Raw genomic sequence first — 27,827 nt, 5'->3', positions numbered from 1 at the left:
CTGGACTGGAGCTGGCGTTGATGCTGGCAGAGCTGATAAGGTTTTGTAACCTCCAAAATGCTTCTTCATAGTTTCTTTGTAGTTGGATGTGAAAGCACAGTGGGTTTTCATGGCATGAACCAGCTTGGAGGTTTATTTGTGTATTGATAAGGCTCCTTCTGATAAGCAATGCTGTCTTGCTATCAATTGGAATAAACCATATCAAACATACATAATTCGTAGAGCAACTTGGATTGAAAAATATCTGCATGTGTTGCTGTGCCGTATCAAAGAGCTTTTGCCAAGCCAGATTCTGTCCCTGGTGCAAGCAGGGGAGAATCATTGAGGTTCTTGGATATAAATGGATGGAGAAATGGGTTTGACTGGCTATTTGAAAGTGATTTGTGTGTCTGGGTTTTATCAATTGTGTTTCCTGAAGCTTGATGCAGCCACTCTGGAAAGCAAAGAGTATTTCTTTGCTCAGGCACAGTGTGCTGTATCCACACATCTAAATAATAACTGTACAGCTTTTCCAGCTCTGGATATTCTGTGGCTCTATGCAAGGTTCAGCAAAGATCTCATTCGTATTTCCCTGTATTTTGGAGAAGAGGAAAAGAGGCTGCTGAAATGGCATAATTTAGTCAATCTGGGACATAGATGGGGCCTGACCCTGAATTTGGTTAGATAATTTAAATCATGTTGACTTCCATAGCTGAATATTTTGATTTAACACTGAATTACTTTAGTTTTCCTGTACTCCTCTGTATATCACAGACTCAGCATTCTCTCTGTTGCATAATACCTTATTTTCAAGGTCAAACTTAAACTTGCCTCAGCCACTTCCTCCATTGTATTAAAATGAATGTTCCTGGCAATGTCAGCAAAATGCATCCGTGTAATCAGCCTCACACAGTGGATCCCTTCTTAATCTGAATTGAGAAGCACTATCTGGTGCTGGAGGCTGAGTGGCAGCCCCAGAGCTGCTGTGCAATTTGAAATGCCAGGGTTACGTCTCGGGATGTTGTAGTGTTCCCTCAAGTCCCAGAACAATTTAAATTGCTCTTGTCTTTTCTTACCTGTGCTATTCAGCGCTGAGCTTTGTAGGCCGGGGCTAATGGGAAATGTGTCTGCCCAAGGGAGAAGGTGAGTTTTGTATCAAGTGTTTCCTTCCTTTTAAAGAGGTTTGACTGATTGCTTCTGTTTAAAATTTTATATAAATAGCAATGGGAGTGTTCCTTCACTGAAATATCTGAGATTTGTAAGAAGTTCCTGTTTTGTGCACAGTTGACGAAGGAACAACCTCAAATGTAGTCGTACCTTTATTTATTTGAAAAATGGAAGCTTGTCAAACTTTCAAAATCCCCTTTTCAGCAAATGGAAGCACAAATGTTATTTAATTTTTAATATAAAGAAAACAACAGCCTTTCCAATAGATTTTAATTTGAAGTAAATTGATTTTTTTTTTCTTAGACCATTTCTGACCTTACTTACCTGTTGGCATTAATGCCAGTGGTGTGCTCACAAAAGCCAAGGTGGAACATTAAATGTGACAAGGGATCCCTCCAATTTGTTCTAAACAATTGTAAAGGATGTGATAACCACCACTGAGAGATCTAGAGATTATCAGGAGCCTCCAAGATAAGGTTGTGTCTCTAATTAGCTGTTAATTAAAATCTTGATATCTGGCCTGTATCCAGTGGCAATTCCAGACAAGATGATAACATCATTCTGTAGTGTAGTTCAGTTATTCTAGAATGCTTTACCTGCATTTTTTACCCACAGTTGGCATGTGGCTAAACTGCTAAAACCATTTAATTTTTTTTTTTCTTTTCTAGAAGATAGGTATGAAAAGGGTGGGGTAAGGCACAGAGTAACTCCATAGAATCATGGGCTTGGTGGTGTCTCACCGCCAGTTGGTATTATAAATTTAAGAAGAAAGCTTAACTTAAACTTAGGTTTTCTTTAGAAGGACGTGATATGATTGAAAACAGAACAATCAAAATCCCACCAAAAAACCCCAAGCATGTGTGCTGTATTTGTTGAGTTTTACTTCAGCTATTTACCATCAGCTATTGCTAGTGTTTCACTCATTTTAGTTTCTGAGAGGATTAATCAAGTATCTTTTATTGCAAGCAGTCCATAAATGCCATGCCCAGGTGGTTTGTTCCCTTCCATCTTGAACAGAAGATGATTTTTGTTGGCAATTAATTCTGGTTGATTTCTCAAGATAGATTTCACAGGTTTATTAAACTTTTCCATTAACTTTTTTCGGGGAGGTTTGAGCATCCTCCTGGAGAGATGATGAAGAATGTAATTGGAAAAGAAGTTAGATCTTTCAAGGTGACTGTTGGGTTGTTTTCATTGTTGTTCAGTGCACAACTGTCTGAGCCCTGCTCGAAACAGAGGCCAGAGCCCATCCTGACCTGTCTGATGGGCTCCTTGGTGCAAATGCTCTCTCATCTGGAGAAAGGGGTGTTCACAAATGACTGGGGATGTGGTTTCAGGTTTGGTTGTTTCCCTGGAAGATGGACATTTTGGGTGAACTGTCTGCCTTAGCCGAGGAGTTTGACAAGTCACCCAAATGCTCTGATGTACCTGCTCTTAACCATCAGGGTCCTCGCAAAACGGAGGTTTGGAAGGGAAGTGGTGAGATAATTCTTGTTGTTCGTCTAGTGGATGGTGATACCAGCCTCCAGGAGAAGGCTCTGGTCTGAAACTGTGGTGTGGATGAAGGTACACACCAAAGGATTCAATCAGAGGTAAATCTGGAAGGAGCAGGACTTCAAACCCATACAGGCAGCATTCCGTAAACTTTACTCCTAGACCAGTCTTCCCGCAGTGTATGTGCTCTGGGGCACCAGTGCTGGGGTTGTTCAGGTGTCCCCAAACAGAGACCTGCTCCATTTCCTGGGAATTTTATTGTCCTTTTCCTGGAGCCTTCCTGTGACATCCCTGATACCAGCAGGAGTGACTGAGCCTGATGCAGCATCTGCTGGCTCTGGGCACGGTGTTGTTACAGCTTCAGCAGGGCTTTGTTTCTCTACGAGAGCACGAGCAGGGCTGGCGGTGTGACTCAGAAGCTGCTACACTTGACTGAATATGAGTGTGTGTGCCCTGCTCACATCTTGGTTTCATAAAGCTTGTAGCAAACAGTCTGAGTGGCCAGATACCTGTTTGGTTTTTGGGGTTTTTTTGGTGTTTCTTTTTTTTTTTTTTTTTTTTTTTTTTCCTGGAAACAGGACACTGCTGCTCTTGCACTGAAAGCTGGTAAAGGTTAATGTCATTTTGAGCAAAGCTCTTTGCTTATTTTATGCTCATCTTATGAAAGTTATATAAAAGTAACAACTCTGGGGCTCTTCTGAATGTAATTTTGCTAAGGGAAGATCCCAAGCCTTCTGAAGTCGATGGCAAAATGCTGTTGACTGGTTCAGCCTTTAACCTTCTGTGTATCAACCAGACTGTGCAGGTGCACAGAAACTTTTTCTGTGACTTTGACTAAACATGCAAGTTTTGCAGAACATTAAAACCAGGCAAAATGCAGCACATGTACTATTTATACACTGAAGAACTCCAATTTTCTTCAAAGGCAGATCTTCTACAGTATCATACAATTACTTTCAACTGCTTATATGCTTTTACTTCCAGGACTTGCCTTAAATGTGTTTTAAAGATAGGAAGGAATTTCTACCAGGAGATAGCATGAAAGATCAAATATTTTCCCTGTCTTCAGTTTCTTTATCTCTTTAGAAGGCTTAGAGAGAGCAGCAGGTAATTTGGGGTGTACGTTTTTGAAGAACGCTAGCCTTTAGCTGTTCCCATTACCAACCCAAGCTTTCAGAAAAATGTGGTCACTTCATAAGGATGGCTGACCAGAGCTGCCTTCTTTTAAGGAAAAAAAGCTGTTGGTCTTTATCTTCTATTTAAATAAAAACTGAAATAACTAAAAAGATGAAAAGCAAAAAGGGAATAATATTCAGCAAACAGAATATATATATGAAAAGGAAGTAATCCCTCTGGTAGGGTTATATGAGAGAGGAAAACATATTTTTGCCTGGCTTTGTGCTTGTCTACATGAGTAATTAAAAAGAGGTGGCAGACTTGGGTTTGAAAACAGGAGGAGTGTGTGCTTGCAGCACTCTGTGTGTGCACTTAATCCTACTTTTAGAGTTCATGACAGTCCTTTTCAGAGTCTGGTTTCAGAAAAGATTATGGCAATTAGCTACAGTTGCAAACAGGTCATTGGTTGTCCAGAAACAAGACTTGAAGTTTGTGTGGAGCAAAAATAGGAGGGGTCTTCAGGGCTGTGAAAGTTAAATTTGAAGGACAGTGAGGTTTTTTTCACTTCAGTGTGTTCTCATAATTAATCACATACCACATTCCTCCTCTTCATCCTCCCCTTCATCTCTTCTTTTCATGATACTAAATAAGCAGGATCAACATTTCTTAGAATGAAAATACTTGCTGACACTCCAGCATTTTACTTAAACAAAAATGGGTTTAGGTTCTGTAGATGGAGGGCTTGTTTCCTTGCTTATGACTCCTTAAATATTCCTGTATTATCAAAAACCTAAAAAAAAATTAAGGCAGTATTGGCTTCTCGTAGCTCTAGGCCCCAAATTCATCCTCTTCTCTCAGCTTTATGCTGATGGCATCCCTGGGTGCTGCAAACCCTGGCTCCCCTCCAGCCATCTGCAGGTCCCAGGCTGTGTAAATTCAGAAAGGAGAGATCATAAACACATTTAATTGCTTGTTTGAGTTTCATTTGTGTCTTTGCTATTTTCCCACATTGCTTTGTATGTGCCCTGTAAAGTGTAGTCCAGTAGTCCCATTAAATTTGCTTATATTCACTGTGGATATTAAAATGCAAGTTTGAAGCTGGTGAGAGGAGAAACAAGTGAGGTTGAACTTTTCTCCTCTCCTTTCTGAAATGACACTGCTCAGGAGTCTCAGAAGGCTTAAGAAGGTAATATTTTAATTGCCTTGTATTTCTCCAGGAGATTAATAGTGCTGTCAGTGCAGGAGAGGGCATGGAGCTGAAATACACACAGGAAGATGCACGACAAGAAATACAAACCTCACTGATGGCTCTGAAGGTCCAAATCCTGCTCCTCTGAGTCCTGTGTGCTGTGGGGATTTAAAGCCAGCTGGTTGTGGCTGTTGTGCTGCACATGGACTAGATCAGGGCTGTGGGTCCCTTCCAACTGAACTGTTCTATGTCACCTGCCCCCAGCTGCAACATAAGTGCGTGTATAGGAATATAGGAACTTGCTCCATAATTCCTACTGGAAAATCCATAACTTTTGTGTAAGCAAAACATAAGTGAATCTCTGTGCCTGAGTCATTTGCCAGGGCATAGAGGAACAAGGGAGCTGCTGTTTGAGCTGACTGGCAGGTATGTTACTGAGGGGGTGTCAGGGGCTGTGAAGCTCTCTCCTGGATTTACTTGTTGCCTTGCTTCTAAATCTGATTCCTCAATTTCTTATGCTGAATGGTTCCCCCCTCTAATTATTGTTCTGCTATCATGAATATGCATCGCTGCTCATGGTACAAACCTGAAGGGCATCACAAATAAGTGGGAAGATGTGCTGCTCTTAGATTTTGGCACTTTTTCCCTCCAGTATTCTTCATGTTGACTCTTCAGCTTATGTTAAGTATTAAAAAAAACCCCAAACAAAAGCCTTATTGTAATGGAAGAAATATTAATGTCAGAGAAAGAAAACATCAAAATTTGCTATTTGGTGTTTGGTCCTTGGAGTGTTTTTCAGTTCAGTCTGTCAGCTTGTAGGGGTTGCTCAGCTCAAACAGATGTTCCTGTTCTCAGCCAGCGTCCAACTGCAGAGGGACAAACTGGATTTTTCATCGCTCATGTTTCTCGTGAGAGAGGGAGTGATGTGAAACTTAGTTTGTACATTACCAGGGAGAAAACAGCTGTTTCCATGAGCTCCAACTCCAGATTTCCAGTAATCTTTCTGCTTAGCCCTACGTTGAGACTCCTTGTTGCCTGCAGACACCAGTAGTTTGTACAGCGTGTGGTGTGTGCAGAGGGTGGGGAGAGCTGGCCTTTGTGGGTAAATTAACTTCAATGCAGGGTAGTGGATTTATTTGTTGTAACTAATGGCTTCTGTAAATGGAAGTTACACTGCAGGTAATGCTCAATTCAAAGTCTTCAGTAAATATGTGTAACAGGGTTGGGGGTGCTCTTATTCAGAGGACTAAGCATGTGTGAGATGTGGTACAAACATTTCCTATATATGGGAATTGTCAAACATCTGTTAAATCAAAGGAAGAAAAGATAGGCTCCTTAAAAATAATAATAAAAATATAGCTAAGATCCTATTTTATTTGTCCTTTTAAGAGATGGAAGAATGACTCTGCAGAATAATCTACGCTATTGTGAGGAAGTTCTAGTTAGTCTCATGTTTTTCCTCAGCAGGAGAGATGGATGTGAGCTTAGTCCCCTGGTTTTATTCACCCTGGTGAATTCCAGTCATGATTCATTCTCACTAATGAGATCACAGCACAGAGTCCCCCTTCCACTAACACGCTGCCTCAAAGGCATTAATTGCTTCTCCAAAAAAAAAATACATATATGTGTATATATATATGTTGGCAAAGCCACAGAGCCTCGTTGTGCTATTGCAGGTGCTTAACCAACCTTTGAGCTTGAAGAAAAATGTGATTTATTTTATTTCACTCTGTGCCAAATGAATGGATGAGGGATTGCTCTGCAGCTCAGCTGACATGAAAGCAAAGCCTGGCAGGTAGCAGCTCCCTGTGAGCTCTGCCAAAGGTCAGTCCCGGGCTGGGTGTTGGAGCCCATGTAGGACATGCTGATAGAGATAAGGGTGATGAACTTGTATTTTCTAGCCTGAGAAATTGATAGGGCAGCAGAACTGATAGAAATGTAGTGTAATGCCTTTCTAAATGGGCTTAAATAGGATTGGCACTGGAGAGGTGTTGGCAAATTATGGTGTTTTCACTTCTACCTTTGTGAAATGTTTGTTGCAATTGGTTCCTATTGTTTCCACCAATCAGAAAGGTTGGCCTATAGGGCAATTACTTTCTTTAGCTTAAACGGTCCAGGTTGTGGACAATGCTGTGCTTAAAATACATTAGAAAAATTAAAATGAATAAAGTGTTTTTTTGCAAACCAGTTGTTTCTTGATGCAAGTTAAATTCAAGCAGGTGTGTATTGCAGGTGTAGATGATCAACACTTTATGACAATCCTGTTCCTAATTTTCCTCTAATTTCCTTGATTGCTTATGAGTTAATTGTGTGTGTAGTGAAAGAAAGACTTCAGAATGCTGCTTCATCAGTTAATTAAGACTAAATCAACACATTTTAGAAGGTGGTAAGATAGTTTTAGACTTTTATTTATGTTTTCTTGAGCTGTACCTGCTTTTTGAAATTACTTTTTCTTCTTCTGAACTCTGGGCTCTGCAAACCTGTTGTGTAATTGCAGTTGGCTACTGAATGAGAAATTAAACAACTGTTCACATGCTAATCAAGAGCTACTTTTGTATTTCCAAATCTCTCAAACACCTTTGCGTGCAGAAGGAATGCTGAGACTGAGGGATGATTTGGTTCTAGTTTGCTAAGGAGTTTACATGAGCATATATATAATTGCACCTCTTTTTGCCAGTTGATTTTATTACAGTGCTTAATGGTTTGTTGAGTAGTTTATAGGATAATGAATGTCATTTCCTTGTATTATACTATAAATAACTTGGCAAATTTTTAATTAGGATAATCACAGTAGCTTTCTCTACTGCTGTAATCAAGCTTTGCTTTTTGCATCCAAGAAGTAATGTACATCTATATCAAGTTAGACCAATTATGTTTTTCTAGAGAGTACAAGATTTTGTTGATTGTATTTTTTTTTTAATAGCACTTCCCTTTTTGAATCTTAGCTCTGCTTCTGTTGAAATTATAATTAGCTCAATTAGATGAGTTTTATTTACTTTAATATTTTGATTAGAAGAATGAATAAGACAGAACTTTTGTTCCGTGTCAGGTTTTGGAGTTTGGCTTTCTGTAGCATTGGAAGACAATCAGGCATTTCCCAGCATAATGTTTAAAGATATTGTAAAACCACATGAAGCTAAATGCTTGCTTTGGTTTCAGTTATAATCTCTAAGTCTATTAATTATAGAAACTAAGAATACAGAAGAAGTGAAGCAATTCAAGCAAAAGTTTGCAAGTGTTCCAAGTGTACTGCATGGAGTGATCTCCTGCATGGGGGAACCCAGTGTGCATGAGCTGATGTCCAGGACAGCTTGGACACGCTCAAGGGGTCCCCAGCTCCAAAGGGCTGGCAGGGTGGCAGTTTTGGAAGGGACCTTAAAGATTATTTAGTTCCACCCCTTGCCATGGCAGGGACAGCTTCCACTGTCCCAGGTTGCTCCAAGCTCTGTCCAGCCCGGCCTTGGGCACTTCCAGGGATCCAGGGGCAGCCACAGCTTCTCTGGGCATCCTGTGCCAGGGCCTGCCCACCCTCACAGTAAAGAGTAAGACCTGAGACAACAGGACAGAGAGGTGCAGTTATGATTAAATATCCTCTGCCTGTCCTGTGCTGCTGTCCCTCGAGTGTGTTCTCTTTTGGCTGTTTCAGAAGTTGGTTGGAAATTTTTTCAATTAAGTTGATTAATCAGAAAAAAACCCAAACCTTTTATGAAGTGGTTAATCTTGCCTGTAACTGGAAAGCTGTACCCCTTCCAGTGAAACTTTTTCCTGAAGGAGAGAGTCCTTAGGTTCAGGAAGGAATTATTGAGGAGAAAGAGTCTAACTCCAGTTTTGCTCTTTTGAGCAAGAAGCTGTTTTCTACCACCTGCAACTTCATAAAACACTCATAAAGTTTGTCTTAACCATATTGCTGTTTTAGAAATGGTGATGGATCTACAGAAAGGCCAACCCCTCTTCTCCACAGAACCCAAAAACCGAGACAGATTCAAATTTACCATTTCCTCTGTTACTTTTGTAAATGTAACCCAGGTTATGTTAAGGGCTGCTTGGTTTCCTGCTTCAGCTATAACTGACAGTGCAAATATCCATTTCATTGCTGAGTTTTGGAAGTTGTTAATGTGGCATTCACCACACTGCAGAAGGTTTCTGCAGCTCCTTTGCAGGGCTCCAGCTGCTCGCTTGCAGCAGTTTTGCAATTGTGTCATCAAATACAAATCTAAACATCTGGCCATTTCTATAAAATACTGAGCCTGAGGAAACTGGAGAGAGCAGTGATGAGTTGGAAGAAAAATCCAGTGGAAATAGAGTTAAATGTCAATGTCTGCATCGTGCCTAGTTAATATTTCACAGGAACGCCGTCAACTTGTTATAGAGCCCAGAGGATTTACACATTTTTCTGACAGATGATCATGATTCCCATCAGTACACTTAATGCCAACATCTGTAGGGTTCTGCCTAATTTGGGAAACAAATATATTCTGTCCTCGTCAGAAAAGAATACTTTGTATGTTCCAGGAAATGCTCGTTACCTTGGGGTCATTGCAATTAAGTGGAGGACAGAGATTTTTCAAGGGGTACCATTATGCTTCCCTTTTGGCTGCTGGCTTTAAATGCAAGTTGGCAGGTGCCAGCTCCTGGTCTTGGCACTGCAGTGAAAAACTGCTTTTGATCATGGCTCTGATTAAAAACATATGAAAATAAAGTATAAACATGGTCATTAGGGAAGTTTTGGTCATGCTGTCTGTGCTCTGTGGGTGAAGAATGTTGAGAATGTATTGTACACAACAGCTTTATATCCTAACCATCACTGTCTTTAAGCTCCACTGTATTTTTATTATTTTCTGCCTTTATTAGTCATTAGGGAAAATTTCTCAAAATTTAGCTTTTCTAACTTTCTCTGCCTTAAATCATGACCAGTCTTGATATTAAGGACGAGGACACCTGTATAAACATTCCTTTTCCTTGAGTCTCTTCTACCTTCTTCAGAGCTGGTGAAGATCTTCCCATCAACCTCTGTTTGATTTTGCTAAATAAATAACTTTCACTTGATCTCTTCTCTTGGTGATATTTATTCCACAGATGATATTTCAGCAGGCTGGAATTCTAAATTATTTATGTCAGTGTGATAATATTCAAGGAAAAAGTTATGCTTCATGTTGGTGTATGGATTAGTTTTGTTTATACAAATGCAGTTGTGTGATACCAGCATAGCATAACTGCAAGCAGAAAGAGAGGTGCAGTAGGAATAGAATTCCTTCTCTGGGAAGCACACCAGAAAACTCAGGGAAGGCATCCTGCCTGGATTAATGATATATTTCCATGCATAGAGCAGGAAAAGTCTGGTCAGGAGTTGTGAAAAATTATAACAGGATATCTCATGAGCTACTTGGAAAACAACAGATAATGGAGAAAATGGGGAAATGTTAGCCTGGGTTTGGTAAATAAAAAGAAAATAAGGCAACTTTTCAAGGAAGTCATTACTTTTAGATAACTCACAAAATTATTTTCCTACAGTTTGTGTAGTTCTGCAGATTTCTGTTATTCGTCACTTTCAAGTTATGTAAAGTAACTATCTATATTAAATTTGGTGTAGTTGAAATTTAATTTATGCAGCACTTAAGGCAGTTACCTTCAGGGTTGGGGGGAAAAATCAGAATTTTTCATGAAGTGGTCTCTTTTATGTTGGTGTTGTTCAACTAGACCATGACTAGAAAAACTTAGAAGGGATTTTACCTGCCACAGGATGCTATTGAGATACTTTTAAAATAAAATGTTTGCTTTTGAATGATAAATGTACTGTTATGTACTGAAATGTCAGCCCTGAGATTGTCTTGGTCCTGTGTTCCTTTGACAAGATGAGGAAGCACAATGGTGCCTATCAGTGAATCTGATCAGAATAAAAATGAATTTGCAAACCAATAAAGTGAGTCTCCCCCACTTTATTAGAAGCAGCATTGAGTTAAACAGGAGCAGTCCTGCATTTGGGTTTGAATGATAACCAGGGCTTCAGTTTCAAAGGTTGTTTTCTCTGTCTACTTGATTCAAACTCAGTGTACCACTGATTAAATGTTCCTTCTGACTCACCTGGTTCCTCTGTGGATTTGGATGTGCAGAGGTCCAGTTTGTAAGTGTATAAAAGATGTTTCATACAAGGTAGCAACTCCTTGGGATGCTTTTTGTTTTGCTTTCATCCTGATAATTTTTAATATTTTTAGTTGTCTCTGTTTTCATCTCGTTTTTGTCTGTGGTAACGTAATTTTATCTAGTTTTTGCTTCCTTAACAACAGCCCTCTTACTGCTGTCCTTTTCCCTTTTCAGATGAGGGAGACCTCTTCCTTCCCATCAGTTTTTCTAGGGCATTCTTAAATCCTGAAATCACAGAATAGGTTGGGGAAGAGACCTTTAAAGGCTATCTAGTCCAACCCTTCTGCCATGGACAGAGCAGGGACATCTTCAGCTGCATCAGGTTGCTCAGAGCCCTTTCCAACCTGACCTTAAAAGTTTCCAAAGTTGAGGCATCCACATCTTTTCCAGGTAACCTCTGCCAGGGCCTCACCACCCTCACAGGGAATACTCTCATCCTAATATCCCATCTAACCCTGCCCTCTGTCATTGTGAAGCCATTCCTCCTTGTTCTGCCACTCCAGGCTCTTGGAAAAAATCCCTCTACTTTTGCTCTTTTCTCCAGGCTGAACAACTCCCAACTCTCTCCCTTTCTGCCTAGGAGAGGTGCTCCAGTTGCTGATCACCTTTGTGGCTCCTCTGAACCACATATGAATCACAAATAGTGTCACTTGGTAGACATGAGTGATGTTTGGGCCACTGCAGAAAACCATGAGGACCAAACAATGTCCTGAGGCCAGGCACAGTCAGGGAGTAAAACCTGGAAATTTATTTTCCTGCAAGTGTCCAACAAAAACCTTAAAGATGTTCTTTTCAGGGGTAAAATCAGTGGAGTTTGGAAGAGCTCTGGAAATGTGATTTCTAACTCGTCTATCTTTGTATATTGTGAGAGGTTGTACAGTTCCCCCTTAGTGCTCACAAATCCATGAATCTTTCTGCTGCAGAAGGTAAAGTTCATTTGGCCTGGCAGATTAATCTCTGTGGGAGGTTAAACTGGTCACATGTCCACCAAAAGAGGGAAATTATGGAGCCAGCTCTACCTCCTCGCTCTTCCTACTGCATTGTGCCACGTCTCTTTTAAGCTAAAATCATTCCCAGTGGGATGTTTCTGATGGAACAAAAGCGAGGGAATGTGCTGCCCCAGGTCTGGGCTTGGGTAAAAGGCTCTTGTGTTGTGGATCTCTGTCAGCACAGCAGGAGATGGAAAGAGAGAAAATGAACCAGTGGCCTAGACAGTTCAAAGATTCTTTGTTTTGTGAAGCACAGTGTGGGTAGTTTGGCTGTTGGTGCCTCAGTCCATGGGTGTGATGGGAATGGTGTGCAGAGATCTCAGCAGAGACTTGAATCCTGCTGGGGCTCTGAGACAGAGCTCACCTGGAGTGTCCTCAGGGGGCTTCACACTGCCCTTCCAGGAGCTGCTTAAAACACATCAGTGTTTCCAGCTGGAGATCTTGGGAAAGTCATGATCACCTATATTTGATTTACCATATTTTCTGTCGAATTCTAATAATAATGATAAAAATATTCCTCGCTCCATTTATCAAAGCAATTAATAAAATACTGTTTGACTAGACCATCTTATCCCATTTTTATTCTGATTTTCATTGATCAGGACTTTCACAATTTTGAAGCCTGTTTGCAAGACTACAATGTCATCTTTCTGTTTCCTCAAAAGGCACGTTTCCAAAATGCTTTCAAATATCCAGCTATTTTAATGAATACCTCAAGGGATCATTGAAATATCTTTAAACAGGTGGTGTGAGTTTAAAAAAAGTCTTCCCCTGTGTACCCATCTGCATTCATCACCTTAGGTCATCTTCAATATTCATGTCTTCTACCTGGAATGCTGTTTTTGTCCTCAGTGATAACGTGATTTTCTTCAAAAATGAAGCATATGGTTTATTTGTCAAATTGCCTTTAAAATCTCTTGGACTTTTTTCAGGATTGGAAGACTTATTTTTGCTTAAACTATCTCAATATTTATGATGGTGTTCATTACCAAGAAGCAAATAACAGGAAAAATAGACTTTATTTGTGCATCTACACAAAGCAGCTTTCAAACATACAAATAGCTCTGTTATGTTGCTGGATCTTAGCTAAAGTTTTTTCCCAGCTTATCAAAAATTTAGTCTACAAGGCAATCTTTGGGAATATCTTCTAAACCCTTGCTGTGTTGTTGTTGGGTTTTTGTTGTTTTTTTTCCCCCCTTTCTTTTAATGCCACTGCAAAAAATGAATCTAAGAAAAAATTGTTTAAAAATGTGTCCTTGAAGTGTATGGAAGGATTGGATGTTGGGGGAAAAAAAAAAACAACCAAACAACACATCAACCTGTATTTTTATCAGTCAGTTAAAATTAAATGATGAAAAATGATTAGGTTATTAATTCCTAGAGCTCAGTTTAGTTAGACTTGGTTCAATCAATGTCAGTTTTCTGCTCTGTGAACTTGTTTGCTTAGAGTTTAAAGCATCTTGTTGCAATGTATTAATTGTTCTTTACACTCATCAGCCTGCAATGGCTTAATGAGAAACAGATTTAAATATCCTACAGAAGTCAAACGCTGTGAGGGAAAGCCTTGACTTCTCTTAGGTTTAGAGGATTAATTTCTCTGCTGATCCCAGAGTTTAGGTGGACTCAGGGCAGGGCTGGGGTGGCCAGGGAGGAGTTTCCTGCAGCCGTGGTGGTCTCTAGGGGCACTCAGCAGTGAAGTCACTCAATATCACCCATGTGACATGACTTTTTGGGCTGCTGTAGTGGCAATCCTAAAGTGTAATAGTATTTCTGATTCAATTCAGGAACTAAATTTTTGCCACACTTTTTAAGAGGAAGTAAATACACAGGTCTTTAAGGCCATCTTAGGAATTCATGTGCCACCATTACCACAACTCAAACACGTTTTAGTGGGTCAAAGCTATAATTCTTGATATGTTTTTTATTTTTTAATTGGTTTTTTATTAGATAGAAAAAGCATAGATGTCCCTGTTCTGCCACAGGTGTGCTTTCTGTGAGACGACACTTTAAATCTACTTGAGCGTCATTATTGAAGAGACTCAAACAGTTTAGATCTTAATTGATATTAATAGGAATAACCCTCAATGACGTGAACTTGGCAAGCCAGAAATTGCAGCTGTTCTCAGCAGCAGTGGCAGTAACAAAGATAATTAATTGTTTTTCCCTGGGAGATATATTTAGATTGCACAAACTAAATATTCCATTCCCTGAGCCCTAATTCAGGCTTGTATTTGTTCTGCAAATAAAAGAAGTGAAACTAAAGTTAATATTTTTTGACTGTCACACCATAATGTGAGCTATTGCAATTATTTTTTAAAAGCAGAGTACTTAAAATATTTATTACACAAGTCTTCCAGTGATAACTTAAGGAGTTGATGTTATGTATTTTTCTTTTCGCATAAAATGTGTAATAATTTGATATTTTTATATATATTTTTAGTTGGTTTATAAGAGCTGGTACTGTACCTGGCCCCAGCAGTAATGTGCAAAGGGGATCATATTGAATATTGCAGAGCATGTGTTCCTGGCAGAGTTTCAGACAAAAAGTATTCCTGAGTGAGCTCAACTTCATTTGCTAAGAACTTATCGTCAGCATTATAATCCCCCTGGATTATGAGAATACATCAAGGTTCAGTTTTGAAGTGCACAGGGATGTGTTAATGGCACTGCAAAATGTTTATACCCATCGTGCAGGAGGCCTCTGTCTGACTTACTGATTACCAGGCTTCTAAATTCTTTCCATTTTCCTTAAAAAAGAGTGGGAAGGAATCTTCCCAGATACTTCCCCTTTCTCAGCTGCAAGTGGGCTGAGCACCTGGGGAGTATTTACTTCTGGTCCTGGTTCTTGAAGCTATAATAGACACCTCCACAAGAATGTATATTCATATGCTCTAAGTGTGTGGTTTTTATTAACACTTATTTTAATAGTGGTTGTAAAACTCATGCGTTTAAATGCAGCTCTTTAAAGGGATGGCATTTTGAGCAAGTGTTTCTTTCACCAGTTATTTATTTCTACAATAGAAAGTCTCTGGCATGGGTGTAATTTTGTCTACACTGATAACATCCACCCTGAAAACGTAACATGCGTGGGATGCTCTGTTGCTTGCTACAACAGTCATTTCCTATTACAGGTTTTCAATCTTGGATACCCTAAAAACATGGAGCCTGCCTCAGGCTGGGCTGGACACAGAAGCAACAGTGCTGAGCAGAGCAGGTGCCCTTCTGCACCTCCACAAATGCCTCCCTTCACAGTCAAGAAATGAGGCTTAATTTCCCCAAACTAATATGGCACTAAACCACCAAACTAAACATCTACCTTTGTGATGTAAATATTTCCCAAGCTCAGCTTCTATCAAATCCTGCAGTTATTTGTGCTGCTCAGTGAGAGGCAGGGACTTTGCAGCAGGAAAATGTGTTCTTTATGAATGGGATCTTCACTTGCATCTTAAATGCAATCTAAATGATCCATCATGCCCTGCACACAGGAAAAGCAATAGGTATGATGAAAGTCTGATTACATGTAATCAGCAGGAGTAGTGATTTGAATGTTTTGTCCTGTATCTTCGCTCAGCTTACTGCCCAGAAAAGCTGCTACTTTAGTGTATTCAAAGAAGTTACTTGGGTTCATCAACTGTGTTAGTTCAGAGCCCCAATTCTCTGGATCTCCCTTGGTTATTTTGACCGTTACATGGCTGGAATATCAGTTACTTCGGATGCTTTTAAAAAAAATATATTAAAAATATGGAACAACCTAGGCTGGCATTCAGGTCCACAGCTTGTCAACAACAGTGGATTTGAGAGGTAAAACTGCTTTTGCCTGTGCTCTAAAGTACAGAGAACTGTTCTTAACAAATCCCCATCTGGGGGAAACTCTAGAAATGGGATGCTACTAAAAAAAAACCACCTCAGAAGTATTGTTATTACTGTGGTCATAGATCAGGCTGAACCATCTCTTTCTGGAGTGCGTGTACATACGTTCTGCAGGAATTGTTAAGGATTGTGTCTGCTCCAGTGGTTGAGCTCAGCTACTGAGATGCTGTGCAGCAGCTGCAAGGAGCAACCAGCGCAGCACCAAGGTAGCAGTCCCCTCAATAATTCTCTGACTCGAGCCCACTCACAAGTGAAATCATTCTGCTGCAGAGCTCCGAAGCTGTGTCTGTCTTTGGGGGAGAATTGCCTGCTTGTATGGTTCTGCATTTCTTTCTGTCCTGCTGCTAGAATATAATTAAAGTTTCTAAAAATACATGCTTTCTAATATTGTTTTTTCTGTGTAGGCGGCTGCTGTTACTCTGCTCTTAGGAGAGGAGATGGTAGAAAGATGAATGTCACTTAACTCTATTAAGTGGTCCATATTGCATAGGGGTATAAAAGCTCTTTATTTGTTTCCTAATCCAAAGTCCCATGAAGTGTTTAAATTAAAAAATATATATGTATATATACAGAAGAGTCTGCTGGCTTCATTAGCTTTACAGAAGTACTTTTTCCCCATCAGAAGAGAGATTTCTGAACTGAAAAGTACTACTTTCACGTTAGCCTGTGAGAATTTACATTCTTAGTGCAAAGGAAATTAGTAGAACAAGCAGGGCCATAATTACTGTGCTTTTACAATACTGACATTGTACCTAATTATGGTTTAGCCTACAGAGCACTCTGTTTGTTTAATGATCACAGCAGACATAGTCTGAGCATATGTTTTTGCATCACCTGGGTGTAGCTGGGGACGACTGGCACCGCTGTCACGGAAGTGGCAGTTCACAAGACTTTACCTATTTTACAGTATAACGCATTGGCTCACCTTTGATATGCATGAAATCACTTAAGGGTGAGCTGGAATCAGCATTTAGAGGCAAAGCAGCTCAATGCAAAGGGAGCCTTTGTTCTCTTTTTGTGTGGTAAAACCAGGGCATAATTTTCTTTGCACAGTCTCAGCAGCTCGAAAAGCTGGTAATAAAATCCTCAGCACCCTTGCTGATGAAGTGAGATCTGCTATTGCTAACAAAGGTTAAACATCCCATCATCCTTTTGACCTGCAAAAATGATTACATCTGCAGGTTTGATCCTGAGTTTACCACCTGTCTGATGCCTTTTGGTTTCTATTTAAAGATGGCCAATTTTTCCTGAGTATGAAGTTTTCTGTTTCCTCTCCTGCCTCCTCTTCAGCCATCATTTGAATTGTAATTAACTTTTCCTCACATATGGGAAGTCTCAAAAATAACTGAAAGATTTTTGGATAGAGAGGGGACAAAGAGGAACCCGAGTCTGTATTTGTGATGGATTTCCTCCAGCCTGTTCTGTGGTGAGACCTTCTCCTATGAAACCTGGGTATGTCATATTTGTTCAGGTGTCCACTAACTCCTTGTTCAGCACATCAGGGTTATAAGCCTCATTTCCATGACTGCAGTGGAATTTCTTAAAAGTTAGGATTGTCTTGGCCACCCTTCAGTCCCCAGGCTCCAGGACAGATTGAAGAAAGCAGTTGTGTTAAAAATTAAATTATTTCTTTCTTGGTTTTTGTGCAACTAAAACATTTTGTGTGTGTGTGCAATCTTGTATACCATCCTATAGATTCTTTTCCTGATGCTGTCTTTAGTTTTCTAATTGCCTGTTTCTCTTGATCATCCTGTGTGACACAAATAGCCTCAGGGACAGCAGGGATTTGAAAAAGCAATAGCTGAGGAATGACTTCCCACAGGAATGCTGCCTTCGAATTAAATGTTTCCTCCATAAGTATGTGTGGGGCTCTTTTGGTTTTTGTCAAGTGTCCAAATGTCTTGGCAAGAAACTTTTAAAGTTATTCTAACCAAGTTGCTTGATAACATTTTATCCAAAGTTGTCTTTATTTACCCTTTTTTTTATGGCTGTCTTTTTACAGTACTTTTTTTAAATAGTAGTCAATGCTTATGAGTTATAATAGAATGTTACCTTAATAAATCAAAGGAATAATTATCTAAACTCAGGTATCCTTAGATTTCATTTGCCTTTGAATAATTCAGTGCTTAATTTATATATAATTGCTTTTAAAAATATGTTAATGTTTCAAAACAGTCAATAAATAATTTTTTATGAGTTTTTAAATAACATTAAATAATTCTGAGTGATAATACTTGGTTTTCCTTCCACGATGAACCAGGGGTGACTGCAGAATACAACCTAAGACAAGAGCTTGTTCCTGAAATAAAGATCTTGTCACAGAAGGGTGACTCTTAGCTCCCTTTGAAAATAAAGGGTGTTGTTATCAGTCCAAACTTGAAGCCTGTAATAGTCTTCCCATCCTTTTATCAATCCAACTCTTCTCCTTAGTGTCAAGGCTGTGACCATTTCCCTCTTGTTTCCAAGGAGCCAAGGGGCGGGTGGGCTCATTAATCCTGCGTGTGGTCACTCAGGGCTCACACAACTCACCCAGCGCCATTCCCGCCCTCCTGGGGATGGGGAAATAAATCCAGGCAGAGAGGGTTTCCAAATTTGTTTGTGGGCAGCTGGGTGACTCCGGGCTGACATCAAACCCATCCTTTAGGGATGGGGTCCTTCTTTGTAGCATGGACTTTTTAGGCAGAATGCAAGCTGCCCTCTGAAATACCATTTTACATTGTTCAGCAGCAACCTTTTGCTAAATACTGTGCCTTGCTGCCTGTGAATAACATGGTTGCCTGTTTGGAAAATCTCATTGAAGACCTACTGACAGCAGCAGCTAATATCACAATTCATTGCTCTCTAGTGGCATGAAAATTATTATTCAATGTGTGCGTTTCCAAATTACACCTTAAATTATCGGTCTTGGATCATGCTATCAAAAAAGTCAGACCTTAACTGCAGAAGATCACAATTGTAACTATTTTCCCAACTGTTAAATTACAATTAAACCTATATTAGGTGACACTTTGGTGTGCCTTTTAGTTAAGTCTTACAATTTAACTTAGAACTGTTGATTGTAGTTATTTAAAATAATGGATAGCATTTCAGTAGGGCCTAGCATAAATGTGGAGCCATTTGTAGGATTAGAGTCAATTTTATAAAGGTTTACATGAAAAATAGATTATTTTATTTGGAAGTTTCTAATATTACTACTGTATTTTTAATGTTAGGTGATATCCAACTTGAATAAAATAGTTAGCCCTGGTAATGAGATTTTCCCTTTATCTCTTTATGTAGACACTGTTTAGAAAGGTGTCTTAGCTTGGTTTTCCCCTAGTTCTCTCATCCTTCCAATAACTGAGTGTAGTTTAAAGTTATCTTAGTATTTAACCCCATTTCCCTGTAGATTAATTATCCCAATGTAAGACAAATGTGTATTAAACATATGCAGTTGCTTATGGAAGCAGACTTGGCTGTTTCATTTAAGTCTCTTGTTGCACAAAACAAACCCATCATATTTAAGATTTCTCTGGTCATTAAAATTGAATTATGTAATAGGCTCCCATCTGCTATTGAAACCTGCTCATCATTATTTTGTGTCATTTGAAGTGGGAACATTTTGAGAAATGCTTAGTGACAGCAGGCTTGGCTCTTGTGGCTGTGAGAGCAGGGTTAGGACAGGGCTTCCTTCCTTCCTAGCTGCAAAAATATGTTTATTGTCTTCTGAGAAGGTTTTCTCCAAGAGTTTGGTTCTCACTTCTCCAACCTTGCCATCTTCCACAAAATTTTGTATTTTATGTGTGCAAGTTGCAGGCTCCTCCCCCCGTCTGCCCCAGCCCACTTCGCTGATCGCTGTGGGATGAATCCGGCGCTGCCATCCGTCGAGCTCGGCCCCTGTCTGGGTGACACTGCTGGTGGTTAGCAGAGCAGCCAGCATGAAATGATTGGTGATGGAGTGACACAGGAGTGGGCAGGGAAGAGGGATGGCCCCGTGCTGCTGAGCTGGAGTGGGAGCTGGGAAAATGGGATCTGATCCCTGCAGTGACAGCTCGGAGCCCACCAGGGCAGATGTGGGCTCTGCTGGAACAGTGAGCCAGGCAGGGCAGGAATTCCACTGAATTCAAGGATTGCATTGACAACCTGTGAAGGAGCTGGACTGTGTAACTTCATGAGAACAAACCATTTAGTTGATAGAGGACTCCATGATTTCAGGATTAACCTTTTTGTTATCCTATTCAAGATAAGATTTTTGGCAAAAGGAATAAAATTTGTGCTTGAGTCCTAAAACAACAACAAGCAAATCAAGCACCAGTGATAATATAGCCTCAACATTCTCCTCTGGAGAATTAAAACAGAAGGTAAAGAAGATGGTTCAAATCAGTCCAGATACTTTATAGTTCCTTCCGTAATGCTTTGGATTTTTTAATCCTTTATGATAGCTTATTTTTTTTGTTTTCTCCGTATAACTTTGTTTTCCCATTATGCATTCACCTGAGTTACCTAGATCTTACCTATCTATATCCTTCCTTCATAAAATTATCTGCACTTTAAAAGAAAATGGAACACTTTACTTTAATTCAAATTGATGATGAGGAGCATATTTTTTTCTTTTTAGTCCCATAATGTTTGCAGTATCTTAAAATATCACAACAGTTTATATGCTTTTCCTTCCTTATGTGTACAGATGTCGTTCTATTAGAGTTTGAAATATTCAGATGGAATGGCTTTATTATGTTTTACAAGATATGAAAATGACTAAATTAAAACAATGACATCATTGATTACCCTTTGATAGACAAAATTTATCTAAATTAATTATCTTTCAGTATTTACTAAAAGTGTTTGTATGTGAAAACTCACGATGATAAAACATCTGCTCAGCAAAGGGCTTATCAAAGGTATTGTAATAAGCTATGTAATGAATGTTTCAGCTTTCAAAAGAGAAAATATTTTGTGTGGCATTTATTTAAATAATTTGTCTCAAGTCAGGATTTCCATCCCACTTTTAGAAAAAGAAGCAATTTTGCCATGAAAACATTATAATTGAATTTGGAAGCTTTACAACATAGCGAAGGAAAAAGCATAACTTGGAAATCTCTTAAGTTCCAAGAGCTAGCACAGATAGGAGATGAAAAAGGTTCATTTGAAGTCCTGCTTGGAGGCACAGTGAGTGGCGCACTGCGGCGAACCGGGTTTGAAATCGGCGCCGGGTGACTTGTTCTCAGTCCCCATCCGTCTGCTTGTTTCTTCTGCTCTTCAGGAGCTTGCCTGTCAGACCTTTTGGAGATTTGATCCTGGGAGCAGCTGAAAGCCTGAGTCTTTTCTCCATTGAGCTTCCTGATGAAGCAGCAAATGTGTCTGTGCACAAGAAATGTATTATTCAAGTCATCGCTCCTAGAATTTCTTTTGCGTGTGAAAGTTTGTGTTGCTTATCCAGGGGTATCTCCTTGGACTAGGAAATGTCCTTGTATATGAGCTCCTGTGAAGGGTCTTGCCAAGATGCTTGCAGTTCCTTATAAAAACTTTATTTTATTTCTGTAAATGTGTTAACTTTTTCAGGTCTTCTGTTGCGACCATTTCCTCCTGCCAAAGAGGAAATGAAATCATAATATTATGAACACACTTTTATAATACAGGCTAAGGTAGTGGAGAAGCCGAGAGGTTTTCACATTCCGTACAAATGGTTTTTTCAAAGGCATTTTGTTCTTTGACGTGGGAAAGGGTTGTTTCAGTGGAAGCCTTTGAAGGCTTTCCACAAGTGAGAATGTTTTTGCTCATGTTCCCCCTGGCACTGGCTGTCAGCAGCTGAAAGGGCACCTTGTTGACTCTGGTACAGGGCTTGTCACCCTTCACACACTGAGGGATAAGTGATGGTCACTTTGACCCTCCACCCTGACATTTACATTCAGTCCACGTCAGGCTGTTTGGAAAGAAGGACCACTTCACCCTGGGGAATGTTGTTTGCATGTTTGCTTCAGTTTTTAAGGAAGTGAGGGATAGTTGTGAAGAAATGGTTCAGAGGGCGTTTGCTGGGCCTTCAGCCTCCCTTCTGTGTAGGGCTGCTTGGAGCAGGGATTGGCAGATGGCAGGATTGCAGGTAATGTGTTTCTATTAGGGTCTCTCTATTGTGTTAGAGAAGGCACCTGGCTGTTCTGTGGTATTTTTGAGCCATTAGGGAGCATAACTATCGTGTCATTTTGTAGTTTGCTGAGATAGGTGTTATTCTGTGACCCTTTGTTGATTAGATAAAAATTGGCTGAGGAATATTTGGGTGTTTCTCATTATCTGAGTACTTCTTAAATTTCTCTGTCCATAGATTGTGCCAAGTTGAGTCTGAATAACCTCCTCTTGTTCAAATCCAGGAGGGGACTTGGCATCACCTCCCTATAATGGAAGTATGTTTTTGACAAAGGGAGAGCAAAAAAGAGGAAGGTACAAAACAGCCCCTAAACTTGACACCTGCCCACGTCCAAAAATACTCCAGGATTTGCATGAAACAATGAATGTTTCTCATCTTCTTGTTAGTACTGACCTCTATCAATATTTGCTTTGTCTGATCCATAAATTATAGTAGCACAGAACAAATAACAAAAAATATGAGGAATTCTTGTAACTGTGTGATGTACATAAGGAATTTGAGCATGAATATTATGGGTTGAGATCTAGGATGTCTGATGTCACTCCAAAGACTGACCAGACTCCAAACAAGATGCCTATGGCCTTGCTGAGGGGAAGATGTGCAGACTGAGGAAAGTTTACACATGAAATTTAACCATATGTGGCTTAAACTGAGCATATGGTGCTATTACTGACGGGTACCTGTGCGTGTGCCTTGCCTATGGAAAAAGCAATTAGCTGATTAGAAAATGCTGAATAAGTGATAACTAATATGCCAAGAGTTGAATAAATACACATAAAACATACACATAAAACATTCATATTCCTGTTTAGAATGCTACACGTGAAAATACCCACAGCTCTCTAAGCCCCTTTGCATTGTGGAAGCACAAATCAGGGTTTGGTAGATCTTGGGAGAGATTTTTTGGGTTCTGTAAATAAAATTTCATTACTTTGAACACAGCATTATACTGAACCAGGCAGGACAGAAGCAAATGGTTTCATAATTATATTTTTATATCCTGAATGTAAAAGTCTGTTTACTGTTTTGCAAGACACATTCCAAGGATTTTGTCTGTAGTTTAGTGCGGCCAAAATGTAAATGTTTTGCTGTATGTTGGGCTCTAAAAATGTAGATTTAACTCGAAAGGTAGAAAAGGTTTGAAAAGTATTATATGAAAGTCTGAAAGTAATAAGTAGGAAGTGCTGTGCATGCTCTTTCTTCACATCTCCCTTTCAGTTACAGTAATTTAGGTTTTAGCGTATGATGAATTCTGTCATAAATTACTACCGGAATCCACTTTTCAGCTTCGGAGTAAATTTTGCTGAAATTAATCTGGAAACCCTCCCATGTTTCAGTGAGAGATCAAAGAAAATCCCAAATGGAAAACATGCTTTTGAGAGGGGGGGAAAAAATAGTTCTGAGTTCTTAAGCTCCTGTAATGAAGATAACTTAATTAAAATCAAAGCAAAACTAATTAAGAACTTAAAAGTGCAAGGTTTTGGTTGCATAATATCCCTGAAACGTGGCAGGATAGGTTTGTTATCATTGGCAGAAGTTCCTGGTTGTGCAGACAGGTGATGCAGTCACTAGTGGATCCAAATGGAAATCTACAGCTGGATTGCAGTTCTCTAATCACTCCTTTTTGCCTTTCTGCTCTTTCTTAGTCTTCCTGCTCTTTTGCTTCTGAAAAAAAAAAAAAAAAAGCTATTTTGTTAGGCACACCCCTTCTCTCCTATGAGTTTTATCTGGGTATGCAGCTGGGGACAAACCAGCTGAGAACTTCTATAATTTTATAGTTTTTATTTGTAGATTTCATGGTTCATTCCTAGATCTTGCCATCCTCAAGTGGAAAAAGAAAGCATGTTCACACGCACACCCCCCTAGTCTATGTGCACCTTTTCTTGCCCTCCTCCTTGAAAATGGAGAGGGAATTTAAAATTTCAACACTTGAAACATGGTGAAAATATTTTTTTAAAGTGTAAAATTAAATGAAATCAATTCATGAGACATTCTTACTTCACACTGATCTTAAGCTATTGCTATAAAAGCTTTTAAAAAGTATGTTGTGATGATCTTTTATCCTTCAACATTCAATCCCATCGTGCTGTATCATATCCTTCAAAAGCTCCTGTTGGAATGTGCTTTTTGGGTTAGTGTGCACATGTGGTTTCTCTGAATATTTAGTGAAAGCCTAATGAGCAGACTCCCTGCTCTAACGGATCAAGACTTTATCAGGCTGAGTTTTGCTCACTTTGAAGAGTGTTGCCATATGGGAGGTTTGTTTTTTTTTGGGCTGTCTCAGGTGCTCTTGGCAGATGGAGATGGAAGTGCTCGGAAGAAAGAGCACCAAGCAACTCCCATCCAAGCGGCTGGGGGATTACCAAGACCACAGCAGGAGCCTGGCAGATCCACAGAGAGCCCAAGCAGGGGACTGCTGCAAGTGGGAAGCACAATTCTGGGATTCAGCAGCTTCTCTGAGCACCTGGTCCCTTGACCAAGGCAGTTCCTAATTAGATTCACGGGGAATGTTTCCAGTCTGGTGACAGAGTGGGAGAGCACTCAATTATTTAAATATTATCTCCCATATAGTTCTTTTCAAGAGCCCTGTTGACTTGCTTTTCTTCATTGCATTCTCTCAAATAGGAAGGATGCAGATCCCTTTGACCCCTAACAGTCCCTGTGATCACAGGCAGTGATCTTTATCCCTCCTTCTTTAGGAGCTGAATGCAAGTTTACAGAGGCAAATGCCTTTTTAATCCAGAAGCATTCCTGGTACAGGCAGACATCAGTCACTGCCTTGTGTGTTGCTTGGTTTGTTTGCCCTTTTTTTCCCCCTTTTGTCATTATAATGGAATTTTGGTCTTCTAAGTTCAGTGTAATTTCCTACATTATAATTGTAGTTGCTTTCCTAATGGAGGTTTTGAGCTTTGTCCTCTTTAAAATACACTTGTCTTTAAAAAAAAAAAAAATCAACATGTTTTTGGCTGTAGGAACGTTGACTTTAAAACAAAGGCATCAGCTTTTCTTTTTCTTTTTTTTTTTTTTTTAACTTTCCTACTAAGAGGCACTGCCAGGTGTTTGCAGCACAGGATAGGAGTATAGGAGTAGGATCCTTAGGGAGGCAAAGCTTTCATTTACCCATAGAGGGATGATTTCTCACCATCTGCTCTGTATCTCAAAGAACCAGGATGTTAAAAATGTGAATTTTCCCATCTGCTGGGAGCTTTCCTGCACAGCTCACATAGTACAGAAGGAAAAAGGTGTCACTGGAAAGAACTGTTGTACTCACTCCTGGGCCATCAGAGATGACTATTTTTTAACAAGAGGGTTGTTGTGGTTTTTGTTTTATTTTTTTAAAGCTCCCTAATTAGTGCATGTTTGTGATTAACTGGTCCAATTCATTCTGTAAAGATAACAGATGAAAATAAAAATAATTCTATAGTTATGCAAAATAAAAACATTTGAGGAAGCACTTTCAGAGCCAATAAAACCCTGAGGTAATATTAAACTGCTTTATTCTAGACAAAATCTATTTTTCAAAGTGTTTTATAAGTTAGTGGGTTTTTTTCACTCTTCTAGGTTTTTCTTGAGATAGAGAATATAAAAATCTTAGATCTCCATAATTTCTGTATTGTTGCATAAAATTCAAACCAAGAATTTAATAGTATGGAAATAGCTAAATTATTTCTATTAAAAAAAAAAAAAAAGTAGTAAACAAGCTTTTTTTCAGGTACACATGCTCAACTCTGAGCTATGTATGAAATTGCTTTTTAGAACTTCTTTATACCCAGTTACTTAGGCTATTTTCATAATCTTTGCCCACAAGAGGAACAAGTGCCAGATTTTTTTGTGTAGACATGTGTGACCATCAGCAGATTTGAAAGAAGCTGTGGCACTAGGGAAGGGATAATCACCCTGCCAGGTTTGGTGTCAGACCCGATTTCTATTCTATAGGTATGGTACATGCAGCTGTCTGGGGAGGTTCATGTAGACCCAGACACGTGTGTGACCTTGACTGTAGAAGTGTTTTCACAACTTGGCATTTCTGTATTTATTCAGTAATGTTTTTTCACGTAGCTGTCAGTTCAGAAACCTCTAAAAATAAATAAATAAATAAAATGATTTTGTTAATTAATGAAAGACTCTTCAACTATTTTTTTGCTCTGAGGAATAATCATTCCAGAGTTGAATAAATAAGTGGACATGTTTGACAGTGCCAGTTTTAACATTCCCAGGTCTGTTATAAGCAGATATTGAATACACAAAAAATTACAGTTCATCCTGTAGTACAAGCAGGAACTTATCATGGATTTCAAGAATACTTTAACCCCAAATACTGCAGAGTTCTTCTGTGTGTTTCTCATACTACTGTACGGCTTTGAAATGCTAAAACTTGCCAAACTCTCTCCCTCTTTCCAACTTCCAGGATGGTTTTTCAAGATGTGCTATCAAAGCAGGGCCTTTAATCATCTCCCTGAAAGCTTTAAGCAAAACCACTCCATGTAAACTTACACTCTTAATTATACAGTCTCTCATTTTTGCTGTTGAGGGGAAGGAATTAAGATATAGCAAAAATCCTTTCATTCTTGCAAGCTTATAGAAGCTGTGATATACTCAGTTTAAGAAGTATTAAATGTATCTACACAGTAGTTGCAAATTTGGCTTGCTTGAAACTGATTGTCATCAGTAGTTGGAAACCTGACCTCGGAAATGAGGCCTGCACAGAGGAAATTATTTAATGACAACTTTAATAAAGTGTTCTTGTTGTTGTTTCCTTTAGTAATAATACATCCCATGGCTTTCAGAGTGAACTAAACCAATGGAGAGACCTCCAAGTGGATTGGGTGTTAATTGTCTCCTTCTTTATTCCTGGTTTTATGTCTTTGTGACAGTATTGACTCCAGTGAAGTTACTTCTCTCTTGTGCCTGTGTAAGAATAATGAGGAAACCTTTTCCCAGCAATCTGCAATGTAACCTTGTGGAAGACACTAGTGTAATTTATATATTGATAAAATGAATATAATATATTGCACAGAGGTTTTGTGAGCTTTAATTAATATTAGAATAGTTTTACATTGAATAATGATGGAATAGTCTTGAGTTAATTAACTCTAGATCTCAAGGACATCGGCCTGTGGTGGTTGAATGCAGCAGAGAGTGTGGGTGTGCCAAACATCCAGACTTGCCCTCTTTTAAAACCATTGTTTTCAAGGTGCCCCAGTACTGACTTAAAATCTTTGTTTGCAAATTTGTCATGTGAACTCTAAAATAATTTTCATATAAAACTGAGATGGGATTTGGTCATTAAAATGCATCTAAGGAAGTAGCTGAAAATAGGTATGTTTATTTAAGTAGAACTTTGCTTACAAAAATACATTCTTGAAAATGTGATTACTTGAAACAACTTAAAAATGTTTTCTGTGGCAGGAGAGGTGAGTAGGGGACCTCCCTGCTGGTAACATGACATTAAAGCTTGTTGGTTTCTATCTAGTGAGAAAATTTACTTTATGGTGAAATATTTACAAAAAAACCTCCCCAGATTTTCTTAAAATTTTATTCCATAAAAGCAGTTCATGGTGATGTTGTTCCTGTCTGGTTGGAAGGGTGATGGGCAGCTCCCACTGAACCCTCAGCTGGATGTTAGAGTTCCCTAAGCGAGGGTATCAGATACCATTAAATTATTGCTTCATATTGTTCCTATCATTTGCTTTCATTTTTTCTTTCTGAATCATTTCCTTTTCACTTTTCATTTTCATTGTGCCCTTTTGTTTCCCTTCAC

At 39.3% G+C, this 27,827-nt stretch overlaps 1 protein-coding gene across 1 annotated transcript in view; it reads left to right on the top strand.

Annotated features, from left to right (window-relative positions):
• The window catches only part of LRP1B (LDL receptor related protein 1B), a 515,105-nt gene that overhangs the window by 915 nt on the left and 486,363 nt on the right, over nucleotides 1-27,827 (top strand). The gene's annotated exons all lie outside the window — the stretch shown is intronic.

This window comes from Aphelocoma coerulescens, chromosome 7 (genome assembly GCF_041296385.1).
Source record: "Aphelocoma coerulescens isolate FSJ_1873_10779 chromosome 7, UR_Acoe_1.0, whole genome shotgun sequence".
NCBI lineage: Eukaryota > Metazoa > Chordata > Aves > Passeriformes > Corvidae > Aphelocoma > Aphelocoma coerulescens.
The sequence above is the reverse complement of the archived record's forward strand: the minus strand, read 5'-3'. Positions and strand labels throughout refer to the sequence as shown.